At 34.6% G+C, this 20,024-nt stretch overlaps 1 protein-coding gene and 1 pseudogene across 6 annotated transcripts in view; one reads left to right on the top strand and one right to left on the bottom strand.

Annotated features, from left to right (window-relative positions):
- Nucleotides 1-20,024, bottom strand: part of PCDH9 (protocadherin 9) — an 879,612-nt gene that overhangs the window by 605,645 nt on the left and 253,943 nt on the right. The gene's annotated exons all lie outside the window — the stretch shown is intronic.
- Nucleotides 16,673-17,930, top strand: LOC311589469 (large ribosomal subunit protein uL1-like; annotated as a pseudogene). The gene has a single exon. The product of its transcript is annotated as a large ribosomal subunit protein uL1-like (transcript).

The raw sequence follows: 20,024 nt of genomic DNA, 5'->3' as shown, positions 1-20,024 counted from the left end.
ACATCTATATCATGGAATACTACTCAGTTACTAACAACAAAAATATCATACAATTTGCAGGCAAGTGGGTGGAACTAGAAAAGATCATCTTAAGTGAGGTAACCCAGACTCGACCCAGAAAGTCATGCATGGTATGTACTCATTAGTGGGTATTAGCTGTAATGTAAAGGACAATCATGCTGCAATCCATCTGCTCAGAGAAGCTAAATAACAAGAAGGGATGAGCGGGGCACAATAATATCCCCAGGAAAGGTAAATAAAATAGGCAGTGTGTGTGTGTGTGTGTGTGTGTGTGTGTGTGTGTGTGTGTGTGTGTGTATGTGTACGAGGGAAGAGGTGTGGCTGGTAGGACAGGAACAGAGGGGATTAGATGAGGGGAGGGTGGAGGAAGAGACTACTGGTAGAGACAACTGCAATTTGGAGAATCTTGGGGTTGAGCTAAAAATCCTAGTGCAATGGAAACTTACAAGAAGCTAAGAAAGTGACCCTAGCTGAGACTCCTAGCATTGCAAGATGCGGAGACTGAAATGGCCACCTCCTGTAACAATGCAAGATTTTCAGTGTAAGGATTGGGAAACCAGCCAGCCACAAAACCATTGATCTATAATTTGTCCAGCCTACAAGATGTGCCAGAGTAAAGGTGGTAAGAAATTGTGGCAGTGGCCAACCCAATTTGAGCTCTAACTTGCCCAATTTGAGATCCATGGAATGAGAGGAAGCTTACCCTGACAGTGCTCGGAGAGCTCGAAGCCAGAGGCCTTATGGTGCAAGGAACAGGATAGAACCAAAAAACAATGCCAATGAAATGATGCCTAATGATATTGTTATACCCATATATTGATGCCTAGCCCAATTTTCTTCAGTAAGTCTTCATTCAGCAAATGTTAGAAACAGATACAGAGACTCACAGCCAAATAGATGGACCTCATCAAATCCAAGTAAAGAGGGGGATGAAGTATTTTAGGAGCTACAAGGTTCAAGACCACCACAAAAAATCTACAGAATCAACTAACCTGGACTCATAGGCATTCAAAGATACAACCAGGGGCCTGCATGGGATTGGTGTAGGCCCTCAGTATATATGTTACAGTTGTGTAGATTGGTCTTTTTGTGAGACTCCTAACAGAGGGAAGTAGGACTGCCTCTGACTGTTTTGCCTGAACTAGGGACCCTTTTCCTTCTATTCCTCTGCTTTGTCCACCTTTAGTACAAGGAGAGGTGAATACTCTTAATAAAATTTGATGTGCCATGTTTGGTTGATATTCATGTAAGGCCGTCTCTTTTTTTAAATTAAAGTTAAGATTATCTATAATTTTTTTCTGTATAAGCATCCAGACACGAGAGTTAAAAACATTACTTCAGCCCACAGTATAATTAGACCATTAAGAAAACAAAAGAGCAAATTTCATCACAGTTTAATTATGTGTGGAATGAAGAAAATATCTTTCATAGGAAATAAAGTGATAAACACCTATCATATTAATAATATTCAAACACTCATAATAGTACTTAAAATATTTCTTAAACTTTTTTGTTTTTCAAATTATCTAACTTTATGTAGCTTTTCTTGTGACAAGTTTTCTTTTCATGGAAGGCTATCCTTTATAGATTATTAGCATGTAAAATAAACACTGATCATCTCTAAAATGTAACAGAAGTTTAAAAGATAGTCATATTAAAAATATATGCATAACCTTGTTTACCAAAGTATCTACTTTTCTTTTAATTGCTTCTAATGATTTGCAATGTGGCTATGAAAAACATTCTTTTTTTTTTTCCAAAAAGCTGTTTATTTTAAAACAGAGCCAGTATGAAAACACTGGAATTTATTTCACAATATATGTGCCAGTATTCTTTTAATATGACTTACTAAGGTATGTTATAAAGCAATGGCATGACTCAGTGTTAGTGTGTTTGTTTAGTTTAGGGAAGTCTCCAAAGGAATAAAACTCTATAGGTTTATTGCAAAGTTTAACATGAATTATACTTTGTAACATATATGCTTGTCGACAGTGAGAGTATTCTAAAATATTTCAGATTATTTTTGATTAGATGGAATAGAATGGACTTAAAACACATTAATTAATGTTGCTCAAAAGCATTTGCCATAAGCTGTTGGGTTTCATAAGCTAAAATTTGAAAAGCAAATAATTAATGAATGCATTAGACATTATTCATTGTTTATGACAAGGAGAAAAAAATCTTTGATGAGTTAGGTTTGGTGAGATATTTCATGGAGTTTTAGTGTGTTTAACGAAGACATGTATTGTGTTCTAACAACCAAACTGAAGTTGACAGGGGTTACTACTGATGACTATCTTCCAGTATTTGAGCTCAGTTGCAATACTAAGTTACAAGTTAAAGTAAATTACATATAATAAACCTGTATGCATGCGCGCGCACGCGCACACACACACACACACACACACACACACACACACACACACACATAAACAACACAAATGGGGAGGTGGGAGGGAGGAAAAGTGAGAGCAATATGGATGATGTGTAAAGGACAAGATTGGTTTATTATACAACGAAGATCTTTCAATTATCATATAGATTGTCATATATATATATATATATATATATATATATATATATATATATATATATATTAACATTGCAACTTAGCTCTGAAGCATATTATTTACCTTCCAAATTTGTGGATATTTTTCTTTAGTTTCTTGCCATGTTTTTATTACCCATGAGAACTATAAAAATCCAATGGCAATATAATCAAAGTGCAAATGTTTTACTACTTAGATAATCATAAAGATAGCCACAGTAAATAAACTACATTTATAAACAGACTTTTATGACTAGCATCACCCCTCTTTTTTAATCCTCAGATCTTTTATTGTTTTCCAAACATTCAAGGATGACTAGGCAAAATACTCATTTTTATACATGAATTTATTTGGGGGATATAGGTAACAAAATTGGATATCATATGGATAGAATGTCTCCATATGAAAAACCTAAATGTTGATTATTATTATTTAAGAATATAATGAAAACACAATTTAATTAAAAAATATACAATAAACTCAGGGATTTGTTTTGATAATATAAAATGAAAGAACAAAACAAGAAGATGACTCAGTAAGTAAAGTGCTTTCAAACACAGATAAAAGCCTGAGTTCAGTTTAACATGCAATGGGCAGTTTTAGCACACATTTGTAAACCCAGCACAAGGAAGATACAGAAAGGTGCTCTCTAGCCCAGTAATCTAGCCAAATCAGTGACTGATGACAAGAAACCCTGTCTCTGAAAATAAGGTGAAGAAGTGATAGCAGAGACAGCAAATATCAGGCCCCTTGCATCTGCATATACACGGACACACATACGGGTGGGCATATATACACATCACACATAAATAAAAAGATAGATGCAGAACCAAACAAAATAATCTTTTTTGTTATGCACCTTGTGGACAAAAATAAAAACTGTAACAGTGTTCATGTTAGAACTACTACTAAAATGTTAAAATAGTTTCCAGGTTTAATTAGCACAATATCTTCTGCTGTGTTAGTAGTCTGTGAATTTTGTAGCTATATAAATTGAACAAACATTTGTATATATATATATATATATATTTACAATTTTAATGTATATCTGAAGGGACAACATGAACACAATCTTCAATGAAATATCAATATTTGTATATGCTTTCATAAAAATATAGTTTAAGTTATTCAAACTTACTATCATACAAATTTCATAACAAAACAAATTATACATACATACATATGTATGTGTATATATATGTATGTATATATATATATATATATATATATATATATATATGGACAGAAGTATGCTTACTGTATTTAATGTATTATGCCTAGTAAATGAGGACAGTTTGCACAGTACAACCTGAAGCATTTCAAGATTGTCTTCATATGGAATATTTATATCACTGTTAAACATATTTCTTCATCTGAGAACAGCTAAACAAATCAAAGACAAACAAAACAATTTAACTGCATTAAGAAACAAGAACAACAAAGAAAAGTCAAGAGGAAATGAATTGTAAATGAATTTAGTGGACCACTCATCTGTGTTTAGTAGGCTCCCTGGCTTGGTCCTAGTATGCTACTAGCAAATTCTGTACTTTAGTAATTTTACTTACACTGTACTGCTCAGACTATGTGTATTTGTGAGTGCTTCTTACTGCTTGGTTTAGTTTTGTTTTATGTATAAACATAAACCAACTAAGAGAAACTTTCTGGGAGTATAAAAAATACCTTTTGGAAATCTAAAATATTTTCTTTTCTTGCTATCTTGAATTTTTTTGGGAAAATTTCTGGCCTGTGGCAGAATGGTAGACAAGATGCCATTGCAAAAAGTATTCCTGTAATTATCTGGAATTAATCTCTCATACAACTACTCTTTTGGGGTAAAAAATGAAAGTTTCAGGTTAATCAATTTAATATATTTGAGTGAGAGATGTGGAACACATGAAAAGTCAAGGGCATTGTAAAAGTACATGTCTCTCTGTTTCTGCATAACTCAACATCTAAACTGAGCAAAGAGTCCTTATTTACTAAACATAATACATTAAATACAATAAGCATACTTCTGTCCATGGGAAGAAGGACAAAAGGTTTACTGCTTTTTTTATTTTTTCATAATTGGTAGAATTCTTGGAAATTTTCAAGTCATTATGTAGTAACCTTACATTCAGAAGGGAAAGAATACACAGTATAAAATAAATTCATCAGTATGCTAGGCAATGCTTAAAATGAAAAACTCTTTATGCCCATTATTGGATATATTTAATTCTAAAATCTACTTCAGTCCATATGCTGAAACTGGAAAGCACTATCACTTAAAACCTACTTTAACCACCCCCACCAGTTCAGTCCTTTATGGAACTATTACAGGAGCTTATTCTTTCAAAAAAGCACACTCAGAATAATCCCATGATGTCAAAAGCAAGCCCATAGTGGCCATCTCGACATCTGGTCTGGCTTCCTTACACCAGGCATTACCCTTCCCCCAGGCTTTTCCCTTGATTTATCCAATTTTCTATTTCCTCACTCGTATTTCTGTGCCATGTTTTTTAACCACTCCATATGCTTAGGAAGTCTTCCAGATTACACGTTTCAAATGATTGCAACCTCCCCCATACACCCCAAAAAGCAACCTGCTCAAGCAGTGCAACCACGACCTTTTACAATTTTTTTTTTCTTCTTCTTCTTCGATTAAAATGTCTTATTTATTTTCCCTTGCAGGGTATCACACCTGGGATAAGAAATTTATTATTAATTGATTTCAGAAAGTTTCATAATTTATTTATTGTACTCCTAGTGAGTGAATATTTTATACCAGCTCATTATGATCTAAAGATAGTAATGATGCAAAATTATTGTACTAAAAGAATAAGATTGGCTATTTTTAATGTTAACTAAGGTGTTTGTATTAATGATCTATGAAGAAAGATCAATTTTTGTCCAAAGTATAGTTTATGTCTATATTGAAAATGTCTATATTGAAATCTTCAAAGAATGTCAGAAAGCTTAAAAATTATAACTGAAGTCAGAAATTCAAGGTAAAGTCACACTTTTCACATTTAAGAAGTGCGTTAAAGCATCCAAATCCCTTAAAAATTGCTAATGCATACCACAAATAAGAAAAGGCAGGATAATGTGCTGCAGTTGAAGAAAGGCATATCAAATATTCAGATAGCAGTTTTTATTTCTTTATAAAGAGATGATGTCATTTATACCTCATGTTACAACTCAAAACACTCAAGTTTGTAGACAAGCCCTGTGGGTCTCGGCACTTGAGTTCGTCATTTAACGAATGGATTATAATGATTGGCACACCTCTCCCACTTGCCTTTTAGTTTTTTGTCAAGTATCAAATGGGATACATATGTATGTGTGGGTGTGGGTGTATGTGTGTGTGTGTGTGTGTGTGTGTGTGTGTGTGTGTGTGTATGCGGGGGTGGGGTGTGTGTGTGTTTGAAACAGGGGTCATGCTTTATAGGCCATATTAAGCTCACACAGCATTTCTCCTAAGTCCTCCAAGTGCTAAGATTGCAAGCATAATTCACTATATGCAGTTATAAAATATTTTGGTAACAAGTACAAGTAATAAGCAATAAAGAAACTAGTGATGTAGGGCCGGGCGTGGTGGCGCACGCCTTTAATCCCAGCACTCGGGAGGCAGAGGTAGGCAGATCGCTGTGAGTTCGAGGCCAGCCTGTTCTACAAAGTGAGTCCAGGACAGTCAAGGCTACACAGAGAAACCTTGTCTCAAAAAAAAAAAAAGAAAAGAAAAAAAAAAAAAAGAAAAAAAAGAAACTAGTGATGTAGAAGAAAATGTGTGTATAAAAACAAATTCAAACCATTTGAATCACCCAAGTCAAATCAAAGAGTTACTACCAGCTATCTAAAGTAGCTGATATATATATATACACGAGGACTGTCAACCATGAGGGGTGTCTTGAAAAAAACAAAAACTTTAATTTAGACACATTAAGATGTATTTACTAGGAAAAATTGACTGAAGGTGGTGTGATCGTAGATAAGTTAATATTTTTTTCTTTTTTAAATTTTTATTAATTTATTCTTGTTACATCTCAATGGTTATCACATCCCTTGTATCCTCCCATTCTTCCGTCCCTCCCTGTCATTTCCCCTTACTCCCCTTCCCTTTGACTGTTCCTGAGAGGGACCTCCTCCCCCTGTATATGCTCATAGGGTATCAAGTCTCTTCTTGGTAACCTGCTGTCCTTCCTCTGAGTGCCACCAGGTCTCCCCATCCAGGGGACATGGTCAAAGGTGTGGCACCAGAGTACGTGAGAAAGTCATACCCCACTCTCCACTCAACTGTGGAGAATGTTCTGACCATTGGCTAGATCTGGGTAGGGGTTTAAAGTTTACCGCCTGTATTGTCCTTGGCTGGTGCCTTAGTTTGAGCGGGACCCCTGGGCCCAAATCTGCCTATCGTAATGTTCTTCTTGTAGATTTCTAGGACCCTCTGGATCCTTCTTCTTTGCTATTCTCCCATGCTTCTCTCATCTAGAGTCACAATAGGATTTTTTTTTAAATTTATGTTTCCTTTTAGTTTTTGTTTGTTCAGTTTGGGTCTTTGTTGAATTTTCAAAACAAGGTCTCATTCTATATCTTTGATTATCCAGTAACTCCTTATGTACCCCAGGTTTGCCCCAAATTTATAGTGACCCTGCTGTTTCAGTTTCCTCCATGGGTGGATACTAGAAGTTAGTCACCACATGTTTCAGGGATTTCTCTATCTACAGTGTTAAGATAGTGCTTTACTTTGATGTACTTCATGAATCGATCTATTGACACCAAGGACAGTGTCTGCTTCTGCTCTAGGCTCAGGCAAGCGTCTCAATGTTCATACTCATTTTGTAGAAAATTCATAAAAAGCATTCTACAGTGAAGAGCTGAAAGAATGAAACACAGTGTGAAGAAAATAGGATGTGGCAAAGGTTTTCAGAGTTGTTAGCAGCTTGTGATTAGGAAGCATAAGCTGATTAACTGGAACATCATGAAGCCAAATGATAAACTAAAGGTGTCCTCAGATCTGAGGCCCAAAATATATGAGTAAGTAAGCATATCAAGTCTCAACTTGAATACTTAGATCGGATACATAAAAAGGAAAAGGAAAAGGCAGAAGAACCTACTGAGAAGGCTCCTGGATTAACCACATAGAAGAAAAGTTTTCAATCTTAGACAATGTACAGTTTCTTAAATGAAGAGATCCCAAGTTATAGTGGAAGATATATTGCAGAAGGCTTTAAGATGTATCTAAACCCTTATGATAAAGAAAATAGCAGGTTTTCCTGTCATGTGAACATGTATTTACTGATACATACGTTTATATGTAGCAGTATCAAATAATCTATTTATTTAAACTGCTACTGGCCAATATTATGTGACTATAGCATTCAAACCAATGAAAAGGGAAATAAAATGCACATGAGATTCTTAGTTATAGTAGTTATGCATAAAAGTATGTGTGGCTAATCCACTCGTTCTCATGGCCGGAGCGCACTTCCATCATTGATTAAATCACTTTGGAGGAGTTCTGGTTTAATATATGACAGTTTTCCAGTATTGAGTCATATGCACTTCTTGCTTAAGTGACAAAAATATCAGAGAAGCTGAATATGTAACACTAAATGCAATATAAAACAAACATAACAAAAATGTACTGTTTTCTTACTACATGCTCTACCAGTTAAAAATCAAACCAAGTGTAATATATTGTTATAAAGGCCTTCATTTGGTCATTTTATTTTAATATCATAAAACTCGAATATAATTTTACATTTTCAGAGGAACTAGCAAACTTAGAAGTGGTTGGCATTCATTCATTGCATTAGAGACATATAACTATTTTCACACTTAAGCCATTTGATGGCCTATGCTCCTCATTTTGTGGTACTGATACCTAGCATTCATTCCACAACTATAAAGGAGTTTCTCTTCCAGTGCTAACAGAAGATCATCAGCATCTGCCTCAACACTTACATTGGCAAGAGATTTGCCACCTCACAAGGAAAGCATTCCGTTTTTAACAGTTCAGTTTAGAAAGAAGTTACTTCATTGCAGAAAATCCAAATTTACCTGCTTACATAACTCACATTAATCTTATATTATGTTAGATGAAATGTCTTTCTTTTTCCATGAGGAGAAGCATTTGAAATACTGATGTGTGCTATAACTCTTAACCTCCTCTTTTCCCTTATAGAGAATCATTTCCAAACATTCTTTTGTCCTTCTTTCATTTTGTAGTGTCTTACAAAAATCTACCATCCAGAACATGACATTACCCTGCAGCTGTTCTTAGCAGTGCAGAGGACCCCGGGAGCCACTCTCAATAGTTCCGTAGCACACATTTCTATTAACGATGCCCAAGATTCCATTAGCTCTTCTTGGCATTCCCATCACAGGATGACTCATAGTCTACTTAGATTCAACTAAGAGTACCCAACTCTTTAAGATGAACTCTTGTCAAATCATGACTCCTTTGTCCTTAGCTTGTTTGAGCTGCTTTCTTATATTTCACTGGATGATTTTATTTTATGTCAATATCTTAGGTACATCATTTTCCTGAGCTAAGATTGATGAAGTTCTGATTCTGTCAGTCATCTAGTATATAAGCTACAAATTAAACTTTTAGCTTTATGTGAAATATGACTCTTATATTTACATCTATATCGTTGCTTTAAGAATAGAGGATAAATGTCAATGCACATTGCTAAAACCTCTTATTCAATCGGATGCCTTCAAATTACTGCTTTGTCAGGTTATTACATGTAGGAAGAGTACATACATGACTGTAACTGTGTGTAACAACACATTTAGCATAATGTTTCTGATGCATACAAGTGAAAAACATCTAAAATATGACTCACTTAATGCTATTTGAGGAATGATAGCAAGAGAGGGAATTCCAAGTGGGCGCTGCTTACTCTGAAGCTGATCTTCTACCAAGAAACAATGATTCTCTTCAAGTAAAGCTAAAGTTGCTTATTTTAGCACTTCAAGCATATTTGCCTGTCCTATTCCCAGAAATATAAAAACTGCCATCAAAAGACACACTGATGCTAATTTCCTTCTGCAGCATTCCAGTACTCTGCCAATCAATTTTTTAAAATTAAAAATAAACTTTGTTGTAGCTATTCTTGTGGTTATGAATGCTTCTCAATGATTCCACACATCCCTAGATATTTGCAGCAAATTTAATTTTCAAGCTTCCTTTTTTCCTGAAGCACTATCAAGTCCATTAATCATTAATTTAAAATGTACCATTCATACCCTCTTTTAAAGATATTTTTGTGATTATAGTGAAAGTATATCATTTTTCTTTTCTCTTTCATCACTCTAAACCCTCACGTAAACACCCAATTGCTCCTTTCTAATCCATAGCCTCATTTCGCTAATAGTTGTTACATATATATTCCTTTTTATAATTCAGACAACCTCTGATATATAGATAATTTTTATATCAGTATATTATCACTCATGTGTTACATTCAGAAACATGTATAGTGATGTTGGTTTAAGCCACTGCAGGGTAAAGTTACACAAAGCAATCTTAGCTAATAAACAAATATTGTCCTCTTGGATTTTGGTAGCATGACTGAGAAATGCCAACATCATTACCTGGCTCATCACTCTTCAACATAAATTATTATCACAGATGTGAGTGAAATATAGCTTTAAAATTTTTTTAATAAAAAGGGATAGGTAAACATATTTTGTGGAATTTTCACTCAGTCTTTAAAAATACTTGTACATTGACTTAAAATAAGTAAACTGTTTTTTACTAAAATATTAGTTTCAAGGACCTGCCAAAAATCCACTAAAGACCTAAGTTTATTATATCAACTAATAAATTTCTTTCATTGTTAGTAGTCCTGAAGTATACCATAGACATAGATACTCTTGAGGCATAATTTGATACATTTGTAAATCAAACTTTACAGTGAATACTTCATAGCCTATGACCACATAGTGGGGGAGGAGATACCCTTCGGTCTTAGACCTAGGGGAGGGGAATAGTGTGAAAGCAGGAGGGAGGGAAGAATGGGAGAACACAATTGATAGGGTGACAATTGAGTTGTAACCTGAATAAATTAATAAAATTAAAATTAAAAATTATAAGTCTTAAAATAGTCATATGAATGGTATCTACCTTGTTTTCAAAGTATGGCTATATGCGTGTCCTGTGTAGATTTTATCATTGATGCCATTTTCCTAGTTTTCCTTCTGTAGTTATAAATATATAGAAAAAGAAAAGAAAATAGAAAAATCTAAACCTGCTTTGGGTATTCTATAAAGGAATTAGATTATCTCACATCTATCTAGGGAAGTTCTTCCACACTGATGCTTCTTTAAATTAGTTTGAATTTTAAAATTCTAGATTCATAACACTAGTGATGATTATTATCCTCACTAATTTTCAATGCAGAAGAAGATTGAAATGTGTAGTAGCGTGTGAGCTTATATATATTCTGAGAATAGCAAACATATGAGTCATTTCTCTGGCAGCTCCCCTCATGGGCTGGAGTGGGGGGGGGGTAGAATTGGGGAGTTAAAAAAAGACAGCCCAATTTCTTATACACAAGTAGCTTTCTTCCTGTGAGTTCTCACCCTGGGTTGCTTCCAGCTTTCAAGATGGATCCTCACATTTCCAGAGGTCAGTAGAAGTGTTCCTGACAGGGAAGTGTATGCTGTTCTTCACCTATCATCATACATTTTGATTACAAGAATCTGAAGGTGTCTTTGGAAGTAAAAAAGAAGAGGGTGTGGACAAAGAAAAGGCATTCTATATCAAATTCAAGTCCAACTAGTAATAACCCCGGTCAGAATTCCTATCAACTCATTCTAATTGTACTACTACTTTATCTATGCAGATCCCTGTTCATTCATGCCCATCATAGGTATTGATCAACGAAGGCCAGGATATCTGGATTCATTCCATGAATCAACTGGAACATCTACACAGAAATGTACACTTTAAATGTATTTGGACAAAGTTTATTTGGTATGTGTACAGAGTCTTTTGCCTTTTAAACATGAATACAATAGTGTGGTTTGTCATCTAAAGCTCTGTAGCATGATTCACTGTTACCCATTGCTGAGATCTGTCAGGATGCTTTCAGAGATTACAATAACATATATCACAAAGGATACAAGACTGTGTTATTCATATGTGTAATCACCCATAGACTGACTAGAAATAACAGAGGTCTTATTATGCAAACAGCAGTTCATAATATGCAAATGATTATAAAAAACCCACAAACTTTCAGAATAATGTTTACTGATGTGTCCTTAGAATCCCTTTAAAAGAAAAACGCATTATTCTGACTTCTCAAAAAACGTTAAATAAGATGAAGGATGAATTCATGGAATCATTTATGCCTTCTCTCTTGCAGTTTTGAAAAGGAACCACAATCTAATCCTATTCTGATTATTTGATTTATTTTCTCTCAAGGCCATTAATTCCTCCTGGATTCATTATAGGCTTGTGCAAGGTTTATATGGTGTCTCTTTTAATTGCTTAAACTAATCTATTCAATGACTGCAAATCTAATGCACACTGGAGCAAGCAGCCCATAAATTCTGCCCTTCAGATGTGTCCTTGAACATGTGTCAGTCCTGATGAAGAGCAGAGGCAAAACAAGAATAATAAAAGGAGAGGAAGTGCTTTCAAAGAATACATCTCAGAAGCTCAAAGGACATTTGTTGTTCAAAAGAATATAATTAAACAACTTCTTGTTTTTACACATTTTCATAAAGAATGATTTACTATATTAGAATTAGTACTTGAAACTATTGTTAAACAGCAGTGTGCTGTACTAAGAGTTAAAATTAGGTCATTAGTTATGATCTGACTTTCTTTTATTTTTTAAGTTTATTTATGTATACAAGTGCTCTGTTTTCATTCACACCAGAAGAGGGCATCAGATTTTATTACATATGTCTTTGAGCCACCATGTGGTTCCTGGGGGTTCAACTCAAGACCTCTGGAAGAGCAGCCAGTGCTATTAACCTCTGAGCCATCTCTCCAGGCCCTATGGTCTTATGGTCTGCCTTTCAAGTAATGTTTTTGTAAGTTTTATTTAGTATCTATCTATCTATCTATCTATCTATCTATCTATCTATCCATCCACATTTTTGTTTACTTCTTGTGTGTATATGGGTGAGTGTGCATACATATGTCAGAATGCATGTGTAGGGTCTCAGACAACTCTTTGTAGGAGTTAGATCTCTCTCCACTGTGTGATTTCAGGAGATTAAACTACAGTTGTCAAGCTTGGAAGTAAACATTTTTATCTACTAAGGCATCTCTTTAGTCTAAGCTACATCCCATTAATATGAGCTTAATTCATACCACATAAAATTAAGTTGATTTCTTAATTTAGTTTGGTCTTGATCCTATTTTACTACACAGCAACTATGGATAGCTTCCTGTAAGTGCATGAATAACGTGAATACACATGTACAAGCACAAAACCAAGCATACATAGATTCACTCCACAATGAAAGAAATCCAATTACTTTTACAATGTGTTTGCTGAAGTTTTTAAGGGAAATCATTAAAAGATATAGTTGACTGTATTCTGTGTTAAGAGAACGGTTATATTTGTCTACAAAATATATGAACATAACTGTGGACACAAACAGTGATACAAGAAGAATGAGAGACCATTTCCACAAAACCCAAAGAAAGGTCACTTTCTTCCAAAAGCCTTTTATCAATATCATGTGATTTCTTGTGGGTTACTCTTTATCTGAGTCATACCAATTGCTGGAAATTGAAAGGTAATATAACCTAAGTTATGTAATTCATATGTTTCAGTTATTTTTTTCTCTCAGAGTAAATCTGTAATATGTCCTCACTCTTTTTTTCTTTTCTGACCCACTGGAGTATCATTTATATTAACTCCTGAAATAAGTGAACTGTGCCCTCAATGAAATCTATGGCAATTTCTAAAAATATCCGTCAGTAGTCCTGGTTCATCATTTCAATTATTTTTCTCAGGGATATTTTGACACTGTTTTAATCTTTATTACATTGATGGAAAAACTTTGAAACTGGTTTTGGCAACCAGACAGTCTCAAGATCAACTTGAGTCATTCCTAATTCTAATTGAAACTTGTGCTCTGTGACTCATTCCTGTACTGGTCCTGCTATCTTTCTATTGAAACAGTGAAATAAAACAAAATAATAAACCTAAGCTGAATGAGTCATTCTATGCTAGCCTACGCTGTGTGTGTGCCTGTGCGTGTGGCGTGTCTGTATGTGTGTGCGTGTGTGTGTGTGTGTGTGTGTGTGTGAAAAATTCAGACACCTATCTTAAAAGACTTTAATTTGTTCATATATATACATATATAACAAAAGAATAAGAGAAAAAATTAATATATATTCCACTTTACAATAACTTTGAGTACAGTCTAATAGAGCCACACTTTACCATCTCTGCCTCCTTCCTTTGAACTCAGGTCCTGGATCACTTTATTTTAGTATTCCTGGTGAATTACCCACAGATTTTTGTTCTCCTCATGTTTTCTGTGAGATGCTCATATGTGACACCTCATATGTAGTCTCTTTTATGAATTGTAAAGACCCTCATACTTAGAGCCACAATACTTTCTGCCATATTGTCTCAAGGTTCACTCTTACATTTCCTTTTCGCCAATTCTCATCATGTATAATACAGAACAAAAACAATATACCAATTAACAGGACACCATGGCTCTTTAATTTAAAAAAGAAACAAGAGCACATGAAACTGAGTTACAAAACAGCTAGACACAATTGATGATGATGAGCTATGAAGTACAATTACAGAAAGTTGAAACTGATATTGACAATCCTCAGACTCTGTGAAAGACATGGCAGCAAGGAAAGCTACACAAGCATCTCAAAGGATTGTTCATATATTTTAACAACTTTACAAGATACAATATGATGATGGCCATGAGGTATGTTTCTATGTCAACTTTTATTGTATTCTGTAATTTTCATTTTTTTGTCATTCCATCAAAGCAAAATATAGCTTCATGGCAAAATGTACAATAAGAATAAAAGGATGATGTGATTTAACATCTGATTTCAAATCATTTTTACATATTTATTGTTTTGTTTTACTTCATAAAGGTCTAGGTAGATTATTTGCATTTTAGAAAAGTTAAGCTATTTGATGTAATTATCACAAAACCCTGTGTTAATATTAATGTATACACTATTTTCCTAAGTTTTATGGTGTTAAACTTTGCATACTCTTCATTTGAAAATAGACATACATCTGCTTACTAAGGATTGCTCTAAGAATAATGGAATAATAGAAATGATATTTCATAAGCAGGATGATAGAAACTGGGATACAATATGTTACTATCAATGCAAATTTGTGATTAGAGTTAACATTCTCAATCTCTCCTCATTACACTTCTCCTTGCCCTTCTTCCTTATAAAGCTTTCTGTAACTTTGAGGAACACACCTCTGTGTAAACCTTAAAAAGCTTCTCCAGTTCTTATGACCTTGACAATGGATGTATTGCTATATCCCTTAAACACCAGAGTTATGGTTATTTCTCATAAAAAATAAACTGAAAATCTTGAATATTTTCTTTTATTGAAACACATAATCTGAAATTCCTTCTGGGAAGACTACTCCCCTTTTTTGGAAACTCCTAACATAAGCCACACTTCTAGGGACACATCTCAGAGACATTCCAATGCAAACCTTATTCAGTTCAATTTTAATTTGTAGAATTGAGTGAATGAGTTTTATCTCCATATGAACAGAAACTTGATTGCACAGCAATTTGAGAAAGCCAGATAGTACAGTATATACTTGTAACCCCAGAATTCTGAACTGAGGCAAGAAGAAAAAAATTCAAAGCCATCCTTGTCTAAAGTAAGACCAAGTGTCAAAATGTAAGAGCAGAAAAATAAAAGTAGAGTCAAGAGTTAAGTAGAGAGTAGGTGGTAAAAGAGTTGTCTCATTTGATTTTAAGCTTCTGAAAATATTTACTTTTATATAATATTTATGCATGCACTGCTAACACTTTAATTTACTATGTAGGAAAGACTATTTATGCACTAGTTTGAGCTCTGAATTTTTCCTAAAACATATTGTTTCCATAATAAATATTTCAGGTTCTCCCAACACAGAGAACAGGATGTAGATAGAAAGTACAACCCCTAAAAAGCTGTTTGCAAAGTTAACCACTAGAAAAATAATCAGTTTTCTTCAAGAGAATATTTTTGGGTTTGTCATTAATACTACAAAACATGCTCCATGCAGAGTAATATATGGGCAAAAGAAAATGGATACATTTGGAAGCAGTGTTTTTGGTTTTGTTCAATTTTGTCCTTTTTCACTTCAATGTTTTCTTTGTTTATTGAGTTCTTTGGTTGTTGGAGAGAGAGAGAGAGACAGAGAGAGAGAGAAGAGAAGAGAAGAGAAGAGAAGAGAAGAGACAGAGAGACAGGGAGAGTGAGATAAAGAGAGGAGAGATATAAAGACAGAGACAGAGAAAGAGGGAGGGAGGAGTGGAAGAGAAAAAGAGAACATGAGGTTAGGTGAGAGGGATACAGGAGGAATCTATAAAGTTTTGGGCCAGGGAAAATGGCATGGTTAATACAGTTTATGGAAAAAAAACCCAAAATATTTGGGTTTCAGAGATTTGACCTTAACCATACATTTTAGAGATAAAAATCTACTGTAAAATGACACATTGTGCATGTTTTATGCCAATTATGATTCTAAGACAGCCCTTCGGTGAAATTGTATTTCGTGGAGTTTAATTATGAGCAACTGAACATGCAGTACAATGTGAACTATTCACCTTCGCTACAGCACTGTTATGACATAACTTTGTTTCAATAAGACAGTTTTAACCACATAGTAGTTAAATGACTTTTGATATGACACTAATAAAAGCCTGTCTGATATTAGAAACGCTGCAGCTCTTGCTCCTTTGTTTATTTTTGAGGATATTAATCATGGCACTAAGCTAATAAAAGAAAATTGTGGGTTTAAAGTTTCCATTAAGGAGTCCCTATCTTCACCATGAGCTAGCATGATGAATGCTTACAGAGCATTCTCTGTCTATCTTTGCTAAGGCCAGAGTCAAGAGAAGAAATACGATAGAGCATATTATAAAACTTGCAAGTACAAATTACCCTGAATTAGTCAATTATAACAATCAGAATAATTTTAACACCATAAAGTTTCTGTTACGGAGCGATGTCATTAAAACCTGAGTTGAGTAGTGAAGCTACCAGTTGTCACGTTAGGTTATCTCAATGCATATTTTTGTAAATAAGAATAAACAGTAATTATCTTTTCTTGTCCTCGTGGCTGGAGCAACCATGAGCAGAAAGGTCTCTCGCAACACCTTGTTGAAGGCGGTGCGAGAAGTCCTGCACGGGAACCAGCGCAAGTGCTGCCAGTTTCTGGAGAGGGTGGAGTTGCAAACCAACCTGAAGAACTGTTACCCTCAGAAGGACAAATGCTTCTTGGGTAAAGCCAGGCTTACATCCGCTCCTCACTCCAAGTTCTCTGTGTGCATCCTGGGGGAACCAGCAGCACTGTGATGAGGCCAAGGTCATGGATATACCCATATATGGACATCAAGGCACTGAAGAAACTTTGTAAGAACAACTGGCCAAGAAGTATGATGCCGTTTTGGCCTCAGAGTCTCTGATCAAGCAGATCCCAGGTATCCTGGCCCCAGGACTATACAAGGCAGGCAAGTTCCCTTCTCCGCTGGCACACAGTAAAAACATAGTGGCCAAAGGGGATGAGGTGAAATCCATGATCAAGTTCCAGATGAAGAAAGTGCTGTGTCCGGCTGTTGCTGTTGGACACGTGAAGATGACTGATGATGAGCTGGTCTACATCAACTTGGCTGTCAATTTCTTGGTGTCCTTGCACAAGGAGAACCGGCAAAACAGCCGGGCTCTGAACATTAAGAGCACCATGGACAATTCCCATCATCTGTACTAGGACACCCCAATAAACTTTGGTGTTACCACCACCAAAAAAAAAATAATAATAAATGATAAAAGTAACAAATATTGGGTTAGTTTTATTGTATGCCAGACACTATCTATCTAAATGATATAAAGAGTGATGTCTTCTGAAAATTATACAGAAGGCCTAGAACTATTATTATTCCCATTTAATATTGAAAAAGAAAAAAGAAGAGATGTATTTAGTAAATTCCCCAAGCTCACTCAGCTAATAAAACGATGTAGTCTTAACATACAGCATGGTGTGTTGATATGTGATAAATACTATTGGGGAAGCTGAAAATCATTTTGGGAAGCTCAAATTTCATGTCAAAATTGTATGGATGTAGATGGATAAGTAGTCAAAGAAATAGAGGAATCACTCAACTGTCATTTCTTTACTCTTTAAAAATATCATAGAGAAAACATCTATCAAGTGTAAACTGCATGCCAGGAATATAAAAGTAATTATGTGTCAAAAATATAGACATAATGTTCTTGACCTTGCAGGAGTTTTTATATATAAAGTAAACAAAAATTATTACAATAAGATAATCTGAGAGGCAATAAATTTATGTAAAAATTGCTATGATGTCATCTTTCCATAGCAACTTTTCAATAGCTGAAAAGTAATATATTATAAAATAAAACTGTGTAGAAGTACAATTCGGTAATCACTATCATATTGTTAATTACATTCTATAATAGGTGAATTTTTGCTACATCAGAAAAAGAGGGGTAAAGAGATAGGATTTTTAGAAAGAAATCGACAGTGAGGAAGCATCATACATACGAGAAATGTGGATGAATAATTGTAGTCCATGAAATAAAACTATTCTAAGAGATTATTGTCTACTTAATCCTTGCATCAATTAGTGAGCAACATTCCATTACCAATGCATTTACTGGAAATTATTATAAACTCCAAGAATTTATTTATTTATTTATTTACTTACTTACTTACTTACTTATGTTTATGCTTTGAATATTGGAAGAGAATATTTACTTTGTTATACTATGGAGTTACTAGAAAGACATGTATGGAAGGCATGATAGTAATTAGTCATATTATCAAATATATATGTTAGAGAAATATTTAATATTATGCCAGATTAATATTCCATGGTGAGCTATGATGAGAGGTATATAAGAGCTCTTTATCTAATACACATTTCCTCCATGAACCCTTTTATTATAAGATTTTTTTAATGCCTTCTCATGGAAAACCTTTATTTATTTATTTATTTATTTATTTATTTATTTATTTGATCAACCAGACACAAACTTACTTCCTATCCATAATGCATTTTTGTTTTTGGAAAACACAATCCAGTCAACATTGCAAAGCTCAGAACCAATATGAAAAAATGACCTAGATCTAGCCAATGGACAGGACATTCTCCACAGTTGAATGGAGAGTGGGGTCTGACTTTCATACATACTCTGGTGCCTCATATTTGACCACATCCCCTGGAGGGGGAGGCCTGGTGGCACTCAGAGGAAAGATAGCAGGCTACCAAAAAGAGATGTGATACCCTATGAGCATATACAAGGGGAGGAAGTCCTCCTAGGTCACAGTCATATGGTAGGGGATTAAGGGGAAATAGGAGGGAGGGAGGAATGGGAGGATACAAGGGATGGGATAACCATTGAGATGTAATATGAATATATTAATAAAATAAAAATTTAAAAAATGAGTCAGGCAAAGCAGGTTGTATAGGGACTGTGATGTCTCCTAAGATGTAAGTGAAGGCAGGTGAGGAACTAAGGACATGCTAGCATTAAATGGCCACTACAGAGTCCAGGATATTACATTTTATCCATAATCATCAGGAAAAAAAAACACACAGTCTAAAGACTGAAGGAGTGCAAAGAGTTCATTCGGCCTGAGCCATTAACATTATCATCTCTCTATTATATTTTTTTAAGGATAAAGACAAAAATCCTGAAATCACACCCTTCTTTTATGTCTTTGAACCAAATTTTTCATTTTGATTTTCATTTAGTCATTTTCACAAATCTGAAAAACAGCTTTTTCTCTATTTCCAAAGAGTCAACTATCCAGTCTGTTAAGTTTAGAACATTTTTCCTGTTCACTGAAAGCATATAACAGTTGTACTATTTTGTTTCTCTTTCTAATAATGCATATTAAGATCATTTCAATTTTATAACAGCAAGTACAATTTTGGGTTCTTTCGATAATGCTCCTTAATACTTCAGAATATACACTTTCTGAATGCCAGACATTTGGCAAATCTTGTGATATGTTCCTCTGAAGAAGAAAACGCTGGCTTCTTGAATGTTTAGAGCACAGGGCTGAAAGACTTTATGCTAAGGACCACAGCCTGAATCATAGACTGTACGATAAATGGCAGCATATGGCTGGAGAGCCAAGGCAGCAGGATAATGTGGCAGTGCCCAGATCTCAGCTGTAGGCATCAAAAAAAACCCTTTTGATGTTAGTACCCACATCGCTACTTCACATCAAAACTGAAAAGGAT

This window comes from Acomys minous (assembly GCF_964271855.1).
Source record: "Acomys minous genome assembly, chromosome: 18".
NCBI lineage: Eukaryota > Metazoa > Chordata > Mammalia > Rodentia > Muridae > Acomys > Acomys minous.
The sequence above is the reverse complement of the archived record's forward strand: the minus strand, read 5'-3'. Positions and strand labels throughout refer to the sequence as shown.